Source organism: Lissotriton vulgaris, chromosome 6, assembly GCF_964263255.1.
Source record: "Lissotriton vulgaris chromosome 6, aLisVul1.2, whole genome shotgun sequence".
NCBI classification, from domain to species: Eukaryota; Metazoa; Chordata; class Amphibia; order Caudata; family Salamandridae; genus Lissotriton; species Lissotriton vulgaris.
The window spans coordinates 1,910,050,082-1,910,068,797 of record NC_141694.1 but is presented as its reverse complement, the minus strand read 5'-3'; the positions used below and the strand labels follow the sequence as shown (position 1 = coordinate 1,910,068,797).

Sequence of the window (18,716 nt, the reverse complement as noted above, 5' to 3'; positions counted from 1 at the left end):
GTGACACCCAGATTATCGTCTCCACCACTCAGCTGATAAAAGATTCTGCCCTCAAATTCTGAGCGTGCATGGAGGCAGACTCGCAATGGATGATACGCAACCACCTAAAACTAAATGGGGAAAAGACGGAGGTCTTGGTGTTCGGAGGGAGCCAGGATTTATGGTTGGGGGAATGGTGACCTTCCTCCTTAGGGGAGTGTTCCCATCCTACCCACTCGGCTAGGAATTTGGGCGTACTCATAGACCCAGCCCTCTCCTTTGACCTCCAGGTCAATAGAACAGTGGCCACCGGCTGTGCTATCATCCGGACGCTGAAAAAGATTGCACCATATCTGTCGCCTGAGGCCCGCAAACAGTCAACAGTCGCCCTGGTTTCCTCCAGGCTAGACTATTGTAATGCGCTCCATGGTGGCATTAATAAGAAATCGCTTCAGCGTCTCCAGGTAGTCCAAAACGCTGCAGCCAGGGTGGTCCTGAAACTCCCTAGGCGGGCATCGGCAACCCTGGCCAAGAAAGATCTCCATTGGCTACCTATTCAAGCCAGGATCTCTTTCAAACTCCTCTGCCTGGCCCATAGGGCAGTCTTTGGACCAGGTTCTGAAGGGATAAGCTCCCTTGTTAGTCTCTATACCCCGAGCAGAATTCTTCGCTCGGCCTCTGGAAATCTGCTCGTTGTTCCCAGATTCAAAAAGGCTAAGTGGGGATGAAGAGCCTTTTCCACCTTGGCCCCCAAACTATGGAACTCGCTCTCCCCTGAACTTGCCAGCCAACCCTCACTTGTGATCTTCCGTAAACTCCTGAAGACCTGGCTCTTCTCACAGGGGTATTAATTTCTGTGGTATTTGTCTTTTGTTACTTTTGTCTGTATGTTGCCTGTGCCTTGATGCCCTCCGGGTTTAGTTTGCGCATTACAAGACATCCATTCATTCATTCATTCATTCATTCATTCATTCATTCATTCATTCAGGTTGAAGAGGGGGTGTGATGACTTTTAAGACCTTTTTCATCACCACTGCACACAACACACTCCTTGACTCTTTCATATTTGTCTTTATCCATAGATGGCCACCAATAATGTAGCCTGAGTCGTTTCTTTGTCATAGTTACCCCAAGATGTCCATCATGTGCACAATCTATCAATTTAACTCTTAACTTGGTGGGAGGAACACACCTACCATCTCTCATAACCACACCATCTTCAATGGACAATTCTTCTGCCACCTTCCAAAATAGCTGGATATTAGCTGATACATTTTTTTCTCTTTGGGGCAACCTCCCACAATGTTTTTTTTACTTCAACAAGATCTAAATCTTTATCAACAGCATCTTTCCACTCATTCTCACTGCATGCCACATTTTCAACCACACCAATTACAGCTATGAAACAATCTTCATTGTCATCTTCCACATCCAGTAGTTCATCTTCCTTTAAAGGAAGCCTAAACAACATATCAGCCCTCACATTTTCCTTTCCAGGAATGTGCTTTGTTATAAAATCATATTGCAAAAGTTTTGTGATTAAACGTGCAATCCTAGGTGTAGCATATTTGAGTCGTTCACCACCTAAAATGTATACCAATGGTTTGTGATCCGTCTGAATAATGAACTTCCTTCCCCAAATGTAAGTCCTGAACTTCTCACAAGCCCAGTAGCAAGCTATTAATTCCTTTTGTATAACTTAATAGTTAACCTCAGGATCTCTCAATACCCTGGTAGCATAACTAATTGTGACTTCTTTCTCACCTGATTGTTGAGTAAGTACCGCCCCCAGTCCCTAGTTGCTTGCATCAACAGTAATAGTACAAATGTCATTAGGATTGTATGCCTTTAGAGTTTTGGCATTAGTCATCTCAGACTTAACCAAATCAAATGTTTCTTGACAACTGTCATCCCACACAAAAGTGACATTTGACCTGAGCATGTTAGAAAGAACTTTCATTTTGCTCGCATAATCAGGTATAAAGCGTGAATAAAATTCACACAAACCCAAAAATGAACGTAATTGGTCCTTATTCTTAGGGGATGGACATTCCACTACAGCTTTTACTAGACCAGGTCTAGGACAAACACCTTCTCCAGAAACCAAATGTCCTAAGAACTCAATCTCCCTCTTCCAGAACTCACACTTATTCTTCTTAACCACAATACCTTTTTCTTCAAAAATAGAAAGAACTGACCTGAGAATTTTATCATGTTGTTCTAAGTATTTGCTGAAAATAAGTACATTGTGCTGAAAGATGACCACACCCTTGATATTCTGTAAAACAGACTGCATAACCCTTTGAAAAACCGAGGCTGCCGGAGCAAGCCCGAACGGCATCCTCCAAAACTGAAACGTCCCAAAGGGTGAGTTAAAAGCAGTATATTGTCGTGACTCATCATCCAATAAAATCTGGTGGTATGCTGAGGCTAAATCAATTTTCGAAAACCACTGAGCATCCCTCAGTTCCTCAAGCAAATCTCCAATTTTCGGGAGTGGATGTGCATCCACCCAAATTTCTATATTAAGACTCCTTAGGTCAACACACAAACGGATATCGCCATTCCTCTTTCGTGTGACGACAAAGGGACTAAGCCATAGACTGGAATCCACTGGTTCAATAATACCACATTTCTCCAATCTTTCTATTTCTGTCTTAAGATCTGCTCTAAGACTAAAAGGGACTGATCTAACTTTGTGCTTTACAGGCACAGCATTGCTTTTAATTTTGATCCTGTGTCTGAACCCTACAATTTTCCCAAGCGAGTCCGAAAAAACAGTGGGCAACTCTTTCTCCAAACAAAGTGGATCAGGCATATCATGTACTACCAACACTTGTTCACTTGCTCTCGGTCTCAACACCAAGCCAAAAAGTCCTTGGTGGTACCAACCTAATATGTTCAATCCCCGAACTGCAACTTACATTTTACCATGAATTTTCCTTCCTTTAAATTCCAGGACATCTTCAATAAAACCTTCTAAATCTATTTTGCGTCCTTCATAAGAAACAGGTGCCTTATCTGGAGGAACCAATGTTCTGTTATCCCAAGATTCTCTAAACAAATCATAAGTAATCATGGTAATCCTAGCTCCTGAATCAACTAAAAGCTACAAACAAACATCCCCTACCAACACATCCACGTATTTGTATTTGTATTTGTATTTTGGTATTTGTAGAGCGCAACTATCGCTCCGGAAGGAGCATCCTGGCGCTAGCTGGATAGTATGCATACAGTTGTAGTTACAGAGGCAGGATTAGATGGCAGCCAAGACATACTCATCTGAGAGACTGAAGATCCATGTTTTTAGTTGTTTCCTAAAATGAGTTTCTTTGGTCTGTGACCTTAGGTGGTGGGGCATGGAGTTCCATGCTCTGGAGGATAGATGCTTCAGGGTTTTACCCCCTTTGGTTTTTAGGTTGAATTTGGTGAGTTTTAGCAGGTTGTTGTTGGAGGATCTCAGGGTCCTCTGGGGGTTGTAGTGTGGGTAGCGTTTAATTTGGTATTTGGGGCCAGTGTAGTTAAATGCCCGGAAGGCAACGATTAGGATCTTAAAAAGAATCCTTTTATGCAGAGGCAACCAGTGGAGGGTTCTCAGAGCAGTTGATGCTGAGGACCTCCTGGGGAGTTTAAGCACCAGTCTGGCGGCGGAATGCTGGACGCTCTGCAGTTTTTTGAGTGTGGTTTTTTTCACACCTGCCATTAGACCGTTGCAATAGTCTAGGCGCGAGAGGATTAGCACGACAGCTACCGCCTTTCTAGCATCCGTTGGTAGGAAATCGAACAATTTTTTAAGGGATTTGATAATCCCGTAAGGATCTACACAATCAGCAGGAACCCCTGTTACAATCCCATCATCAGTAACAGTAACAATCATGTCTTTGAAATTTTGAACCATGTCACTTTCACTCACTTGTTCATCTTTCACAACACAGTTGACATTCTCAGTTCTATTAGTGTTAGATTGGCAGACTTTCGCCAAATGACCCATCTTACCACAATTGTGGCATTTAGCATTTTTCCCTTTACAAAATCTATTTTCTTTTCCATGTGATGCATAACCACATCTGAAACATATGTTTGATTTTCTAAAAATACTCTTCTCATTGATTTTTTTTGTAGCATTGCCATTAGAAGTAGAAGTTACAGCACTAACATTTTCCTTATTTGAAGCACTCATACTTAATTCTTTAATCGAATTCTGTGCTAGTTCAAGACTTTTCGCTACTTTTATGATTTCTTCTAAAGTAGGATTTCCCATCGTGAGCAACTTTTGCTGTATATGTTTTCAGGCCAGGTCCGCTCGCCCACCGCGCCAGCGTTCCCTGCTGGTGCTCTGCCTGCTGCCCTCGCCACTGCTGCTGTTGGAGGTCTGAGGCCCTCCTCCACCCGCAGGCTCCCGCCTGCGCCTCATCTCTGGTGGCCCAGTGGTGGGCGTGCCCTTCTCCCCCCGCCCGCCACCCGCTCTCCTTTCCCGCCGCTGCCTTCCCTGCGGCCCGCCCCATCCTCTCCCATTCGCCACCCGCCTCCCAGCTGCTGCTCCTCCCTCCCTCCACCCTTCTTAATGCAGGCCGCTGCACGGACGCGTGCAGCGGGTGTGCCGCGCGCCAGAGGCAAGCCTTCTGCTCCCGTCCGCACCGGGACCGTGCCCAGCACCAGGACCCCTGGTCCCCGACGATGCCAGCCCACACGACGGACTTACGATGCCTCCACCCTCAACGCACTCAAACCTGGCCGGAACCCAGCCTGCTACCGAGCCACCCCGAAACGCCCCCACAGACCCTTCACCTGCCAAGCCTGCAATTTCACCTGCCTCCGGACCTGCACCACACCTGAAAGGCCAGGCACGAGCAACAACCACCTCAAGTGCATCCTGCTCAACACCCGCTCCGTCCACAGACACGCCGTCGAAATCTGGAACCTGCTCGACACAACATCACCAGACGTTGCCTTCCTCACAGAAACCTGGATGAACGCTTTCTTAGCCCCGACATCGCCATAGCCATCCCGGACGGATACAAGATCACCCGGAGGGATCGCGTCAACCAGACCGGAGGAGGCATCGCCATCGTCCACAGGAAAACCATCCGCATCACGACTAACTCCGACGACACCCTCACCGCTGTCGAGCACCTCCACTTCCAGATACACACGGACCCCAAGACCACCCACAGAGGCACTCTCATCTACAGACCCCCGGGACCACGCACACAATTCAGCGAAGCCAGCGCAGACTTCATCAGCCCGCACGCCCTCACCTCCTCTGACTACATCCTCCTAGGGGACCTCAACTTCCACTTGGAAAACAACAATGACAGCAACACCACCACCCTGCTGGACAACCTCGTCAACCTCGGACTCAAGCAACTGGTGAACACCCCCACCCACTACGCCGGCCACACATCTCCTTCAGCCACTCCACCGGACTTCATTGGACTGATCAAATCTGCGTCCACTTCAACTTCAGGAGAACCACGACCCACCACCACCCGCAACAAGCTCCCTGCAGGAGTTGGAACAAGATCACCGCCGACCAGCTCACCACCTCCCTCAGCCAGAACCCTCCCGCCAGCGCAACAGACTCCAACGAAGCAGCCCGCAACTTCACACAGTGGCTCACCAACTGTGCCGACGACCTCGCACCTCTGAAGAACCCACCCAGCAGACCCAGCAGCAAGAAAGACTCGTGGTTCACCAACTAACTCAAAACTTCCAAGAAAAACTGCCACACCCTCGAAAAAGCCTGGCGCCACGACCAGACTACAGAAAACATGACAGCCCTCAAGAACGCCACCCGCATACACCACCAGCTGATCCGCACCACCAAAAGAACAACATTCGAAGAACGACTGGACAACAACACCCACAACAGCAAGGAACTCTTCAGCATCGTCAAAGAGCTCTCCAACCCCAGCACTGGAACCAAGGACATCACACCCTCGCAAGACCTCTGCGACTCACTCGCCTCATTCTTCCACCGCAAGATCGCTGACATACACAACAGCTTCGGTGCACAGACCACACACCCAACCACCGAACCAACACCCCCCACCACCACTCTCTGCAACTGGACCCCGGTCAACACTGAAGCCACCACCCGCACGATGAACACCATCCACTCCGGATCCCCTACCGACCCCTGCCCCCACCACGTCTTCAACAAGGCCGACTCCATCATCGCACCCCAACTCCGGGACATCATCAACATCTCCTTCACCACCGCCACATTCCCGGAGAGCTGGAAGCATGCCGAGCTCAGCGCCCTCCTGAAGAAACCGATAGCGGACCCCACCGACCTCAAGAACCTCCGCCCCATATCGCTCCTCCCTTTTCCTGCCAAAGTCATCGAGAAGGCGGTCAACATACAGCTCGCCGCTTTCCTCGAGATGAACGGATCCCTCGACCCCTCACAGTCCGGTTTCCGAGCCAACCACAGCACCGAGACCGCCCTCATCGCAGCCACCGATGACATCAGATCCCTGCTTGACAACGGGGAAACAGCTGCCCTCATCCTCCTGGACCTCTCTGCAGCGTTCGACACAGTTTGCCACCGCACACTAATACAGCGCGTCAGCAACACCGGAATCCAAGAGAAGGCACTGGAGTGGATCATCTCATTCCTCACCGGAAGAACCCAGAGAGTCCGCCTCCCCCCGTTCCGATCCACAGCCACCAAAGTAATCTGCGGCGTACCTCAAGGATCCTCACACAGCCCCACCCTCTTCAATGTCTACATGAGCCCCCTCGCGGCCATCGCACGCCAACACAACCTTAACATCATTTCCTACGCCGACGACACCCAGCTGATCCTCTCCCTCACCAACGACCCCGGCACAGCCAGAGCCAGCCTACACGAAGGAATGAAAGACGTCACCGAGTGGATGAAGGACAGCCGCCTGAAACTGACAAGACGGAAGTCCTCATCCTGGGATCATCCCCCTCCGCCTGGCCCCCTGACCTGGGCACCACCCCCAAGCCAACGGACCACGCACGAAACCTGGGCTTCATCCTGGACTCCTCCCTCTCGATGACCAAACAAGTCAACGCCTTCTTGTCATCCTGTTTCAACACCCTACACATGCTCCAAAAGATCTTTCGATGGATCCCCACCGAAACCAGGAAGACGGTCACCCAGGCACTCGTCACCAGCCGACTGGACTACGAGAACACCCTTTACGCGGGAACCACAGCCAAACTACAGAAAAGACTCCAGCGCATACAGAACGCCTCCGCACTACTCGTCCTGGACATCCCCCGCCTCAACCACATCTCCGACCACCTCAGAGACCTGCACTGGCGCCCCGTCAGCAAGAGGATCATGTTCAGACTCCTCACCCACGCACACAAGGCTCTCCACGACCTGGGCCCCAAGTACCTCAACAACTGCCTCACTTTCTACACGCCCACCCGCCAGCTGCGATCGACCAACCTCGTCCCCGCCACCGTGCCACGCATTCGCAGAGCCACCGCTGGAGGAAGATCCTTCTCCTACCTGGCGGCCAAGACATGGAACTCTCTCCCCATCCACCTACGGCTGACCTAGGACCATCTCTCCATCAGGAAGCAACTCAAGACCTGGCTTTTCGAGCAGTAACTGACCCCTCCCCCCAGCGCCTTAAGACCCTAGCGGGTGAGTAGCACGCTATATAAATTGATTGATTGATTGATTATGTTTGGCAGTGCAATGCGCAATAAATTGGTCCCTAACCAATTGATCACGATATTCTCCAGTTGGCACTCTGCACACAACTTGCGCAATGCACTGAGATATGTATCAATATCCTCACTTTGTAATTGTGCCCTCCTAAAAAATGTGTGCCTCAACAGATTACAAGCTTCTTCACCGCTTCTTGATATTCTTCTAACTCCTCACCCACTGCTACAACCAAAACAGGTAAGTGTTTGTATACTTCTCTCCCTTCAAACCCCAAACAATTTAACAAGAGAAATTTTTTCCTTTCCGCTCTATATCGTGACGCACCAATGGCAATAATGTAGGTCTCAAATGCGTCAAACTATTGTCTCCGTTGTATTTGCGATGTTCCAGGACTCTCACGAAAAGGTTGAGGTTGATTAACAGACAGCATTGTGATACACAATTCAAATTTTATACTATAATGTATAACCCCTTGTAGGTACAACAGCAAAAAACAAAAACTTTAGGTCTGAAAAAAAAATAAGTTTTGTGACACCTTTCTGAAAAACAACGTTGAAAAATATGCCACCAGAATTAACTGCAGTTCACTCTGTTGAAATTAATATTGTTTTTCTTTTAAATACATTTCCAAAAATAGACTCGTAAAAAGTCTGCTGAATAATGTCACCTTTACAACTGTGCAATTCCCCAAACGATCGTTTTCTTAACGTCGCGTTCACTAGGAAATACCCTTTCCTGCACAGTTTGTCAAACTTCAATTTCTTCCATGCCGTCTTCCGCTTTCTCCGTCAACAATCGGCTCTGCATGGTGACCTGAACGTGACCCTGACGTGCCTTGACACGCACGTAATCACCCCAGTCACAGACAAGGAATACTCATGACGCGCTGAGAGCTCTCGCTGAATCCATGCGCAAGTTCTACTGCGTCATCATTTTGCCTCTGCTCCTCAACACAAGAATAGCTCTCCCCACAACGATTTTCCACAAGAAGTACAGCAATGATTTTGTGCTTTAAAACTGTGCACCGCTGCTCTTGTAAATCCATTATAGTAACAGATAGCTGGACCCTCCCTCTAACGTCCTCACCTCATCCCGATGTCCCGCCGCTGGGGAAATGCGATGATTTCCCTTCTTTGAAGAACAACAGCCGCTGGAGGAGGTAGATTTTTCTTTTTAAAACAGAGTCCTTAATCTTATCATAGCGTTGGTAATTTCTTCTTTAACTTCCTCGTCAAACACTTTGAGAAAAAAAACGTAAATCGTTGCAGTAGCTCGTTCCTGCTCGCCACGTCGTCGTCAAAATGTATGTAGTATCTAAGTACGTAGAAATAACTGTAACAACACGATGGGTAAGCTTGTAGGTGTATTTCCAGGATAAACGAGCTACCGCTCCTCTCACATCCCCTGAGAGGTACCAACTGCCTGTACATAGAACTAGAATACACATAGAACAATGACAACGTCAAAGGTTCCTAAGGACATGCTTTAAACAAGCATATCTAAATACAACTGGAGTCATAGTTGATGACAAGCTCAACTTTGGTGACCAGGTTAATGCAGTGGCATCAGCCACCTCTTACGCTCTCAGAATGATCAAGAAAATACTGCCCTTTTTGCCGGCTGACAATAAGTGGACAGTTGTTACAGAATTAATCCTGTCAAGGCTGGACTACTGTAACGATCCTTACTTGAATATAGAGAATGTTTTCTGAATAAACTTCAACTGTTGCAAAATGTGGCAGCAAGGTTGCTCACCGGCACATCTAAATTTGCTTCAATTTCCAAGGAAATCAAAAGACTCCACTGGTTACCTGTTAGGAAACGGGTGCCTTTTAAATCTTTATGCACCATTTACAAGGCCCTACAAGGAACAGGACCAGACTACATGAAGCAGCAGTTTCAGTGGTATATGCCCAACAGAACTCTTTGCTCTCTAGAAGCCAAATTGGTGACAGTATCACCCACTAAAAAAGCTACGTGGGGAGGGAGAAGCTTTATTGCCTGTACTTCAAAGGCCTGGAATTACCTTCCTTTCCATCTGAGGAATGCCACCAACCTCTTGGCATTTAGGAAAGGATTTAAAACCTGGCTCTTTGACATGTACATTTGTCGCTCAGTGCTCAGAGGATAGTAGCTAGCAGCAGGTAACCTTCGGGTGACCGCTGCGCTTTAGAAATGTCTATAAAATAACATAACAAACAGTAGGGAAAGTGTAGACTAGCAAAGGGGTAAAAATGACCATCCCCACTCCAGTGAGTGCAAAAGTAGGGTAAGTGTTGGATAGCAGAGGGGTAGAAATTACTATTCCCACTCCAAAGAGTGCAACAGTAAGGGAAAGCATTGGATAGCAGAGAGGTAAAAAGTACTATTTCCACTCCAGTGAGTGCAACGGTAGGATGGTGTTGTATAGCATAGGGATTAAAATTACTATTCCCACTCCACTGAGTGCAACAGTAGGGAAAGTGTTGGATAGCGTAGAGGTAAAAATGACTAATCCCACTCCAGTGAGTGCAACAGTAGGATGGTGATGGATAGCGTAGAGGTAAAAATGACTAATCCCACTCCACTGAGTGCACCAGTAGGATAAGTGTTGGATAGCGTAGAGGTAAAAATTACTAATCCCACTCCACTGAGTGCACCAGTAGGATAAGTGTTGGATAGCGGAGAGGTAAAAATTACTTTCGAACTCCACTGAATGCAACAGTAGGGAAAGTGTTGGATAGCGTAGGGGTAAAAATGACTATTCCCACTCCAGTGAGTGCAACAGTAGGATGGTGTTGGATAGCGTAGAGGTAAAAATGACTAATCCCACTCTACTGAGTGCACCAGTAGGATAAGTGTTGGATAGCGGAGAGGTAAAAATTACTTTCGAACTCCACTGAATGCAACAGTAGGGAAAGTGTTGGATAGCGTAGGGGTAAAAATTACTAATCCCACTCCAGTGAGTGCAACAGTAGGATGGTGATGGATAGCGTAGAGGTAAAAATGACTAATCCCACTCCACTGAGTGCACCAGTAGGATAAGTGTTGGATAGCGTAGAGGTAAAAATTACTAATCCCACTCCACTGAGTGCGCCAGTAGGATAAGTGTTGGATAGCGGAGAGGTAAAAATTACTTTCGAACTCCACTGAATGCAACAGTAGGGAAAGTGTTGGATAGCGTAGGGGTAAAAATGACTATTCCCACTCCAGTGAGTGCAACAGTAGGATGGTGTTGGATAGCGTAGAGGTAAAAATGACTAATCCCACTCTACTGAGTGCACCAGTAGGATAAGTGTTGGATAGCGGAGAGGTAAAAATTACTTTCGAACTCCACTGAATGCAACAGTAGGGAAAGTGTTGGATAGCGTAGGGGTAAAAATTACTATTCCCACGCCAGAGATTGCAAAAGTAGGGTACGTTTTGGATAGCAGATGGGTAAAAATTACTATTCCCACTCCAAAGAGTGCAACAGTAAAAAAAATGTTGGATAACGTAGGGGTAAAAATGACTAATCCCACTCCACTGAGTGCATCAGTAGGGAAAACTTTGGATAGAGTAGAGGTAAAAATGACTAATTCCGCTCCTCTGAGTGCAAAAGTAGGGAAAGCGTTGGATAGCAGAGAGGTAAAAAGTACTATTCCCACTCCAGTGAGTCCAACAGTAGGGAAAGTGTTGGAAAGCGGAGGGGTAAAAATGACTAATCCCACTCCACTGAGTGCAACAGTAGGATAAGTGTTGGATAGCATAGGGGTAAAAATGACTAACCCCACTCCACTGATAGCAACAGTAGGATAAGTGTTGGATAGCGTAGGGGTAAAAATGACTAATCCCACTCCAATGAGTGCAGCAGTAGAATAAGTGTAGGATAGCGGAGGGGTTAAAATTACTATTCCCACTCCAGAGAGTGCAACAGTAGGGAAAGCGTTGGATAGCGTAGGGATTCAAATTACTATTCCCAGTCCAGTGAGTGCAACAGTAGGGAAAGTGTTGGATAGCGGAGAGGTTAAAATTACTATTCCCACTCCAGTGGGTGCAACAGTAGGGAAAGCGTTGGATAGCGTAGGGGTAAAAATGACTAATCCCACTCCACTGAGTGCAACAGTAGGAAAAGCATTGGATAACAGAGAGGTAAAAAGTACTAATCCCACTCCAGTGAGTGCAACAGCAGGGAAAGTGTTGGATAGTGGAGGGGTAAAAATGACTAATCCCTCTCCACTGAGTGCAACAGTAGGGAAAGTGTTGGATAGTGTAGGGGTTATAATTACTATTCCCACTCCAGAGAGTGCAAAAGTAGGGTAAGTGTTGGATAGCAGAGGGGTAAAAATTACTAATCTCACTCCACTGAGTGCAACAGTAGGGAAAGTGTTGGCTAGCGTAGGGGTAAAAATGACTAATCCCACTCCACTGAGTGCAACAGTAGGAAAAGCATTGGATAACAGAGAGGTAAAAAGTACTAATCCCACTCCAGTGAGTGCAGCAGCAGGGAAAGTGTTGGATAGTGGAGGGGTAAAAATGACTAATCCCTCTCCACTGAGTGCAACAGTAGGATAAGTGTTGGATAGCGTAGGGGTAAAAATTACTAATCTCACTCCATGCAACAGTAGGGAAAGTGTTGGATAGCGTAGGGGTTAAAATTACTATTCCCACTCCAGAGAGGGCAACAGTAGGGAAAATGTTGGATAGTTTATGGGTAAAAATGACTAATCCCACTCCACTGAGTGCAACAGTAGGGAAATCGTTAGCTAGCGTAGGGGTAAAAATGACTAATACCACTCCACTGAGTGCATCAGTAGGAAAAGCGTTGGATAACAGAGAGGTAAAAAGTACTATTCCCACTTCAGTGAGTGCAGCAGTAGGATAAGTGTTGGATAGCGTAGGGGTAAAAATGACTAATCTCACTCCACTGAGTGCAACAGTAGGGAAAGTGTTGGATAGCGTAGGGGTTAAAATTTCTATTCCCACTCCAGAGAGGGCAACAGTACAACAGTAGGGAAAGCGTTGGATAGCGTAGGGATAAAAATTACTATTCCAACTCCAGTGAGTGGAACAGTAAGGAAAATGTTGGATAGCGTAGGGTAAAAATTACTATTTCCCCTCCAGTGAGTGTAACAGGAGGGAAAGTGTTGGATAGCGAAGGGATTAAAATTGCTATTTCCACTCCAGAGAGTGCAACAGTAGGATAAGTGTTGGATTGCATAGGGGTAAAAATGACTAATCCCAATCCGCTGAGTGCAACAGTAGGGAAAGTGTTGGATAGCGGAGTGGTAACATTTTGATTTCCTGAACATTGATGTCACAGGGTGCAGCAGCGGGCAGAGAGCCAATGTGGTTTAGAGCAGGCAAGCATCGCGGGGGCTAAGTCCCAGTGCCAAGGCCTGGGCTCCTGGCTGACTCTCAGTGTGATACTGGGCGGAGTCAATGGAGTGCATAGCAGGGGCTGAGCCTCCAGTGCCAAGGCCTGGGTTCCTGGCTGACTCTCGGTGTGATCCTGGGCAGAGTCAATGGGGTGTATCCCAGGGGCTGAACTTCCAATGCCAAGGCCTGAGCTCCTGGCTGACTCTCAGTGTGAGCTCCTCGCTGACCCTCGGTCTGTGTTGTTCTTAATGACTCCCATGATAAGAGCAGTGCACCTTGAGGGACAGGTCTGCTGTCTAAAGCCTCAGTTTAGTAAATGTGTTATCTTGGAAACAGATTTATTTGAGTCAAAATCATGAGCCAGGAAATGTGTTTCTTTTTAAGAGATGTCGAACTGCACTGGATGAGTGTCACGGTGCACACCTTCTATTCTTCCAATTATGTTATTTTAATCTCTTTGTTCTCTTCTGTCGCGTGCAACTCCCCGGAAAACGCGGACAGCCCTACCATGTTGCTTAAATGAAATGCACTGAAAGAAGGAGTGGTTCCACTCCTCGCCGGGTGCACAGCTATAATGTTCTAGGCATCACAAAATATGCCACCAAATAAGTCATTTGTTTTCTTCTTCTTTATTTTTCATCACAATCATCAACGTTTTTTGTTTCATTCTTCTGGCTTTAATATATTTTTGCTCATGTCACAAGGGGGAACGCTTACAATTTTGCTGTATTCTAAATGAGGCAGAAATGCTAATCCAAGCCTTCTTCTGCGCCACGATAGCATATGTAAGTTTTGTTCATGTCCATAAAATTCATATACCCAATGCATTTCGGGCCTTTTATTTGGCCCTTCGTCAGGGGTTATCTACAATACAAAATACATGATTAAGTCTATGTTTTACGCAATGCCATTACACCTCAAATACAAATAACACTAATAACAAAACAAAGCTGTTTCATGAACTAACGTTTTCCCTCTAATAAACGTAGCATTATGCTACACATAACCATCTTATTTGCCACTGAATGTCAGTATACTGCCAGATACATAGTCAATTTGATCTCAAAGAAACTTCCTCTGCTTCTTTAGTTGGATCTCATTTTCTAGTTTAGCAATCTTCTCTGCGATTTCTGTTAAGAGCGTCTCATAAATTCTTGCTCTCAATTTTCTGTAGATCCTGTTTAAGCATATGTGTGACTTTCAAGAGTGTGTCTCTTCCTTGCCAAGGAATTTTAAAAAGAATGTGCGTCATTTGGTTTTAGCATTCTCCACTGTTCGTAGCCCACTCCTTTAAGAGCTCTGGATGAGGGCGTTTGTATGAAGGAGTGATCAGTATATGCATTCCTCTTTAAACCCGGCCACATTCCAGGTAATTCTCAAGGGTCACTGCCTCCCACCATTTAGTGACTGCTTGGTGTTGCAGCTTTTCCAATTTAAAGTACTTTTGTTGTGTTGTTAAGACTGGCCTCTCTTGCCCTAGTTCTGCTGAAAATAGTGCCTGGGTGCACGAATAGTTCATCTGCGTTCTTTCTTCTTGCTACATCACTAATTTCCATACCAGTTGCATGAAGCAGCGGGGGGCTGGGTATCCACCCTATGTGTTTTCTTTATATGCCAGCAGTGGTATGCCTACTGACTCACTCTACCAATGTTCCCACTGGTTACCAAAGTCAAGAAACGCTGCCTGCTACAAATAGTAGAGATCCCCAGTTTTGAGGGTATCTGCTCATGGGTTTTGGTAGTAATGTCCCCCCAAGTATGTAAAATGAGGTAGCAAAGATGTTTAGGGACCAATTACGATGTCGTCCAGAAACTCTTCCGACCGAATTGGTTTCAGAATCGTTTCCTACCAAATTGGGTCCTTCGAGTCCGACCAAACAATTATGATGCTTCCGGACATCGTTCGGTCAGACTTGCATTGACTTCAATGGAAGCCTGTGTTCCAAACAAGAACACAAGCTCCCATTGACAAAAGGGGTGTTTGGGAATAACTTTGCACCCTGTGACGGTCACCCTATAGTGCCTACCACACTGTGCATGTAAGGAAAGGGGGGACCCATGGGTAACCCCACAGGCCTGATTCAGAGGGCCCCATGTTAAGGGGGTCTACTATGCGCCCCAAAAATCAGATTCTAACAACCGATCCTTGTCGGATCAACCGATTCGGAAAGGCTGTCTAAAACTGACATCCTAATCGCTCGGCTGGAAACGTGGTCTGTAGACCGCTATGATGCAACTTCAACTGGCTCCGAAAAGGCATTGGGTCACTCCCAATGCCTTTCCGGAACCGAGTCGTACAGTCTGAACGTTTTCCCACCATCGTCATCGGTCGTTGGGAAAAGTGTCTGAGTCGGTTGGAGAGGCAGGTTCCGAATCGGATTCGGACTAATTGAATGCCGTTCGGAGCCTTTCCGAATGACATAGTAATCGACCCCTTATTATCTCAGCATTGGCGATCATAGATTCCCCATCCTCTGACCCGGGTAGCAATCATCTATTTCCCAGGTTTTCAGCCATTCGCCGCCTCCTTCTTATCTACCTCCTTCACAGCAGGTCGATGTATTATGATCTTGTTATGATTTTAGACTTCCAGGCAAACCAAAGTAGATAAGCACAGAGACCAAGGGACTCCTATGCTTCATTACTTGGGGCAGGAGCACACATCCGATTGAGGCAGCCTCTGAAGATTGTGACAAGCAGCCCTCTTCTGCATGCTTACAAGGATGACTTGCACTTCATCATTTTTAGGTCGAGCATTCAAGACCTCTGATGTGTATGTACTTTGTGTGCTCTGAAGATTAGCGCTAGGACTTGTCTGCTTCCGCTTTCTGTTCAACTGCCTCTATTTAACTTTCTTGATAGAAAATAACCAGCAGAGGTCAGTAAAATACCAGAGTCACTTCAGCATTCTCTTGATTCCAGTCCCTAGAAATTGTTGAGCACCCATAGACAATATATTTTTCAAATCTTGTATTTTCAGTGATATGACCACTGAAGGCCCTGATTTTATAATCTCTACTGATTACGGTTAACAAACCAGAAACACATGTCTAGAGATCAGCACCATCTGCACTAACTCTGGTGAAACACTCGTAAATATTTCAGCAAAGCAAGCAACATGAGACTCCATTTACCATAATGCCAGGGGCGAGCCTTGCTGAGGGGTGAACCGGTGTGCTCCCACCCCTGTTCCTGACACTCTAAATCTGCCTGCTACAAAGGTCTGCTTTTGCAGCAATATTTTTAAGTATCAGTTTAGCCTAGTGCGACCCACTCTGAGCTAGAAAAGCAATAAAACCTTTTGCCATTTTTACAAATAAACCATTAAGCACAGGACTATCAAAGGCCATCCTCACAGGGCTGAGAATTGACAAAAGGATTTTAGATATATAGGTGGGCCAGGTGTATGACCCGTTTCCAGCCAGCTTTCGGTGGCACTGTGTGCACCTAGGCTTTGATGGACAGCTGAGCAGAATGTATTACACAAAGAGAAGGGGTGAGAGGCTAACCCCTCTACTCCGGCCCCCTTGTCCACAAACTCAAGCACACATAGAGGAGTAGAGAGTGGTGAAAGATTTGTGGTGGCACGTGCTTGGTATGAAAAAAAAGTGCAGTGAAGATTAAAACTAGCTCGGAGGTGTCTCTGAGCATAAGTTTATTCCTGGACCCTCCGGCCGGGATTAATAACGTGAAGGATGGTGGTGACAGGGAAAAAGTAATGAACCGACAGCCCTCCTTACTGCTAGTATGCCTCACTGCCCTTTTTCTTTTGGTGATCCCAATATATTTTGACTTAATATTTCTGTACATTTTATATGTTATGTCTTGTCTTCCCCACCCTATTGCTCCACCCCAGGCGTTGGTCTGCGCAGGGGTGTACTGTGGCAGCCCTATGATAAAGCATGTCACAATTTTGTGAGTGAGGGCAGTATTTTCACACAAAGCACATGCCACCACAATTATTTGACCTCTCTCTACTCCTCTATGTGTGTTTCAGATCAGCTAAACAGAGGCCATGAACCCTGGAAGAAGCATGGATGCAGGAAATGCAGGAAATGCAGTGAGTAAAGGAACTGAAGCCTGGAATGGCTCCCAAAGAGTCACAGCCAAAGACGTTTGCAGCAAACGCAGGTGGGAAAAGAACACAAGAAGATGCTGCGGTGTGGCAAATGCAGGGGAGCTGCTGAGATGAAGCCTGCTTGCTTGACCCAGGAAGTGATCCCAAGAGAGCAAGGCTTGCGGACGTGGAGGCTAGGTCTGATTAAAAAGAGATGTGTTTGTGATTTGAACAGATCTGGAACCTGAAAAGCCTACAGAAGGTTGGCAAGTGTGTGAGGCCCTGGCGGAAACGCGTGCAATATTGTTACTGAATAGAACAGCAGATATCTGACTCGGCCTTAAAAGAAACATGGGATGAGAAAGAGCAAAAATGAGACCCATGTGGGGTGAGGGGTCACAAAGGAAGTCCTTTGAAATAAATATACAGAAACACAGCAGTTTCACTGCTGGGACATCACTGGTTTACTTCGCGAGTCAGTCAAGTCCAGAAATTATGTGGAAGTGTGGATAGATATCTCACCTCTGATGCACTATAGCACACAGTTCAATCAGGGCTTCTGGAATTGTGTGCTTCTCTGTCAGCAGTGTTTTCCACATAGTTATGGATTTGCTAAAGTTGTCAAATAATCCACCATCTTCTACACAATCTGAAGATTTTACCAAAATTAATTGTGTGTCCAGCTCTAGTGATCAAAAGATACTGGAAAAGAAACCTTGACTTTCATCAATGCACTACTCTGTCTCAGCCTATACCTCTCTCAATATATCATCTACTTCCACTCAGTCTCACCCTATACATCTCTCAATATATCCTCTACCTCCACTCTGTCTCACCCTATACATCTCTCAATATATCCTCTACCTCCACTCTGTCTCACCCTATACATCTCTCAATATATCCTCTACCTCCACTCTGTCTCACCCTACACATCTCTCAATATATCTGATACCTTCACTCTATCTCACCCTACACATATCTCAATATATCCGATACCTTCACTCTGTCTCACCCTACACATCTCTAGGTATATCCTCTACCTCCACTCTGTCTTACCCTCTACATCTCTAAATATATCCTCTACCTCCACTCTGTCTCACCCTATACATCTCTCAATATATTCTCTACCTCCACTCTGTCTCTCCCTATACATCTCTCAATATATACGATACCTTCACTCTGTCTCACCCTACACATCTCTAGGTATATCCTCTACCTCCACTCTGTCTCACCCTATACATCTCTCAATATATCCTCTACCTCTACTCTGTCTCACCCTATACATCTCTCAATATATACAATACCTTCACTCTGTCTCACCCTATACATCTCTCAATAGATCCTCTACCTCCACTTTGTCTCACTCTATACATCTCTCAATATATCCTCTACCTCCACTCTCTCACCCTATACATCTCTCAATATATCCTCTACCTCCACTCTGTCTCATCCTATACATCTCTCAATATATCCTCTAACTCCACTCTCTCTCACCCTATACATCGCTCAATATATCCTCTACCTCCACTCTGTCTCATCCTATACATCTCTCAATATATCCTCTAACTCCACTCTCTCTCACCCTATACATCTCTCAATATATCCTCTACCTCCACTCTGTCTCACCCTACACCTCTCTAGGTATATCCTCTACTGCCACTCTGTCTCACCCTACACCTCTCTAGG

General features: G+C 46.3%; 1 protein-coding gene across 1 annotated transcript in view; it reads right to left on the bottom strand.

Annotated features, from left to right (window-relative positions):
* The window catches only part of LOC147709888 (uncharacterized), a 153,625-nt gene that overhangs the window by 74,373 nt on the left and 60,536 nt on the right, over positions 1–18,716 (bottom strand). The window lies entirely within an intron of this gene.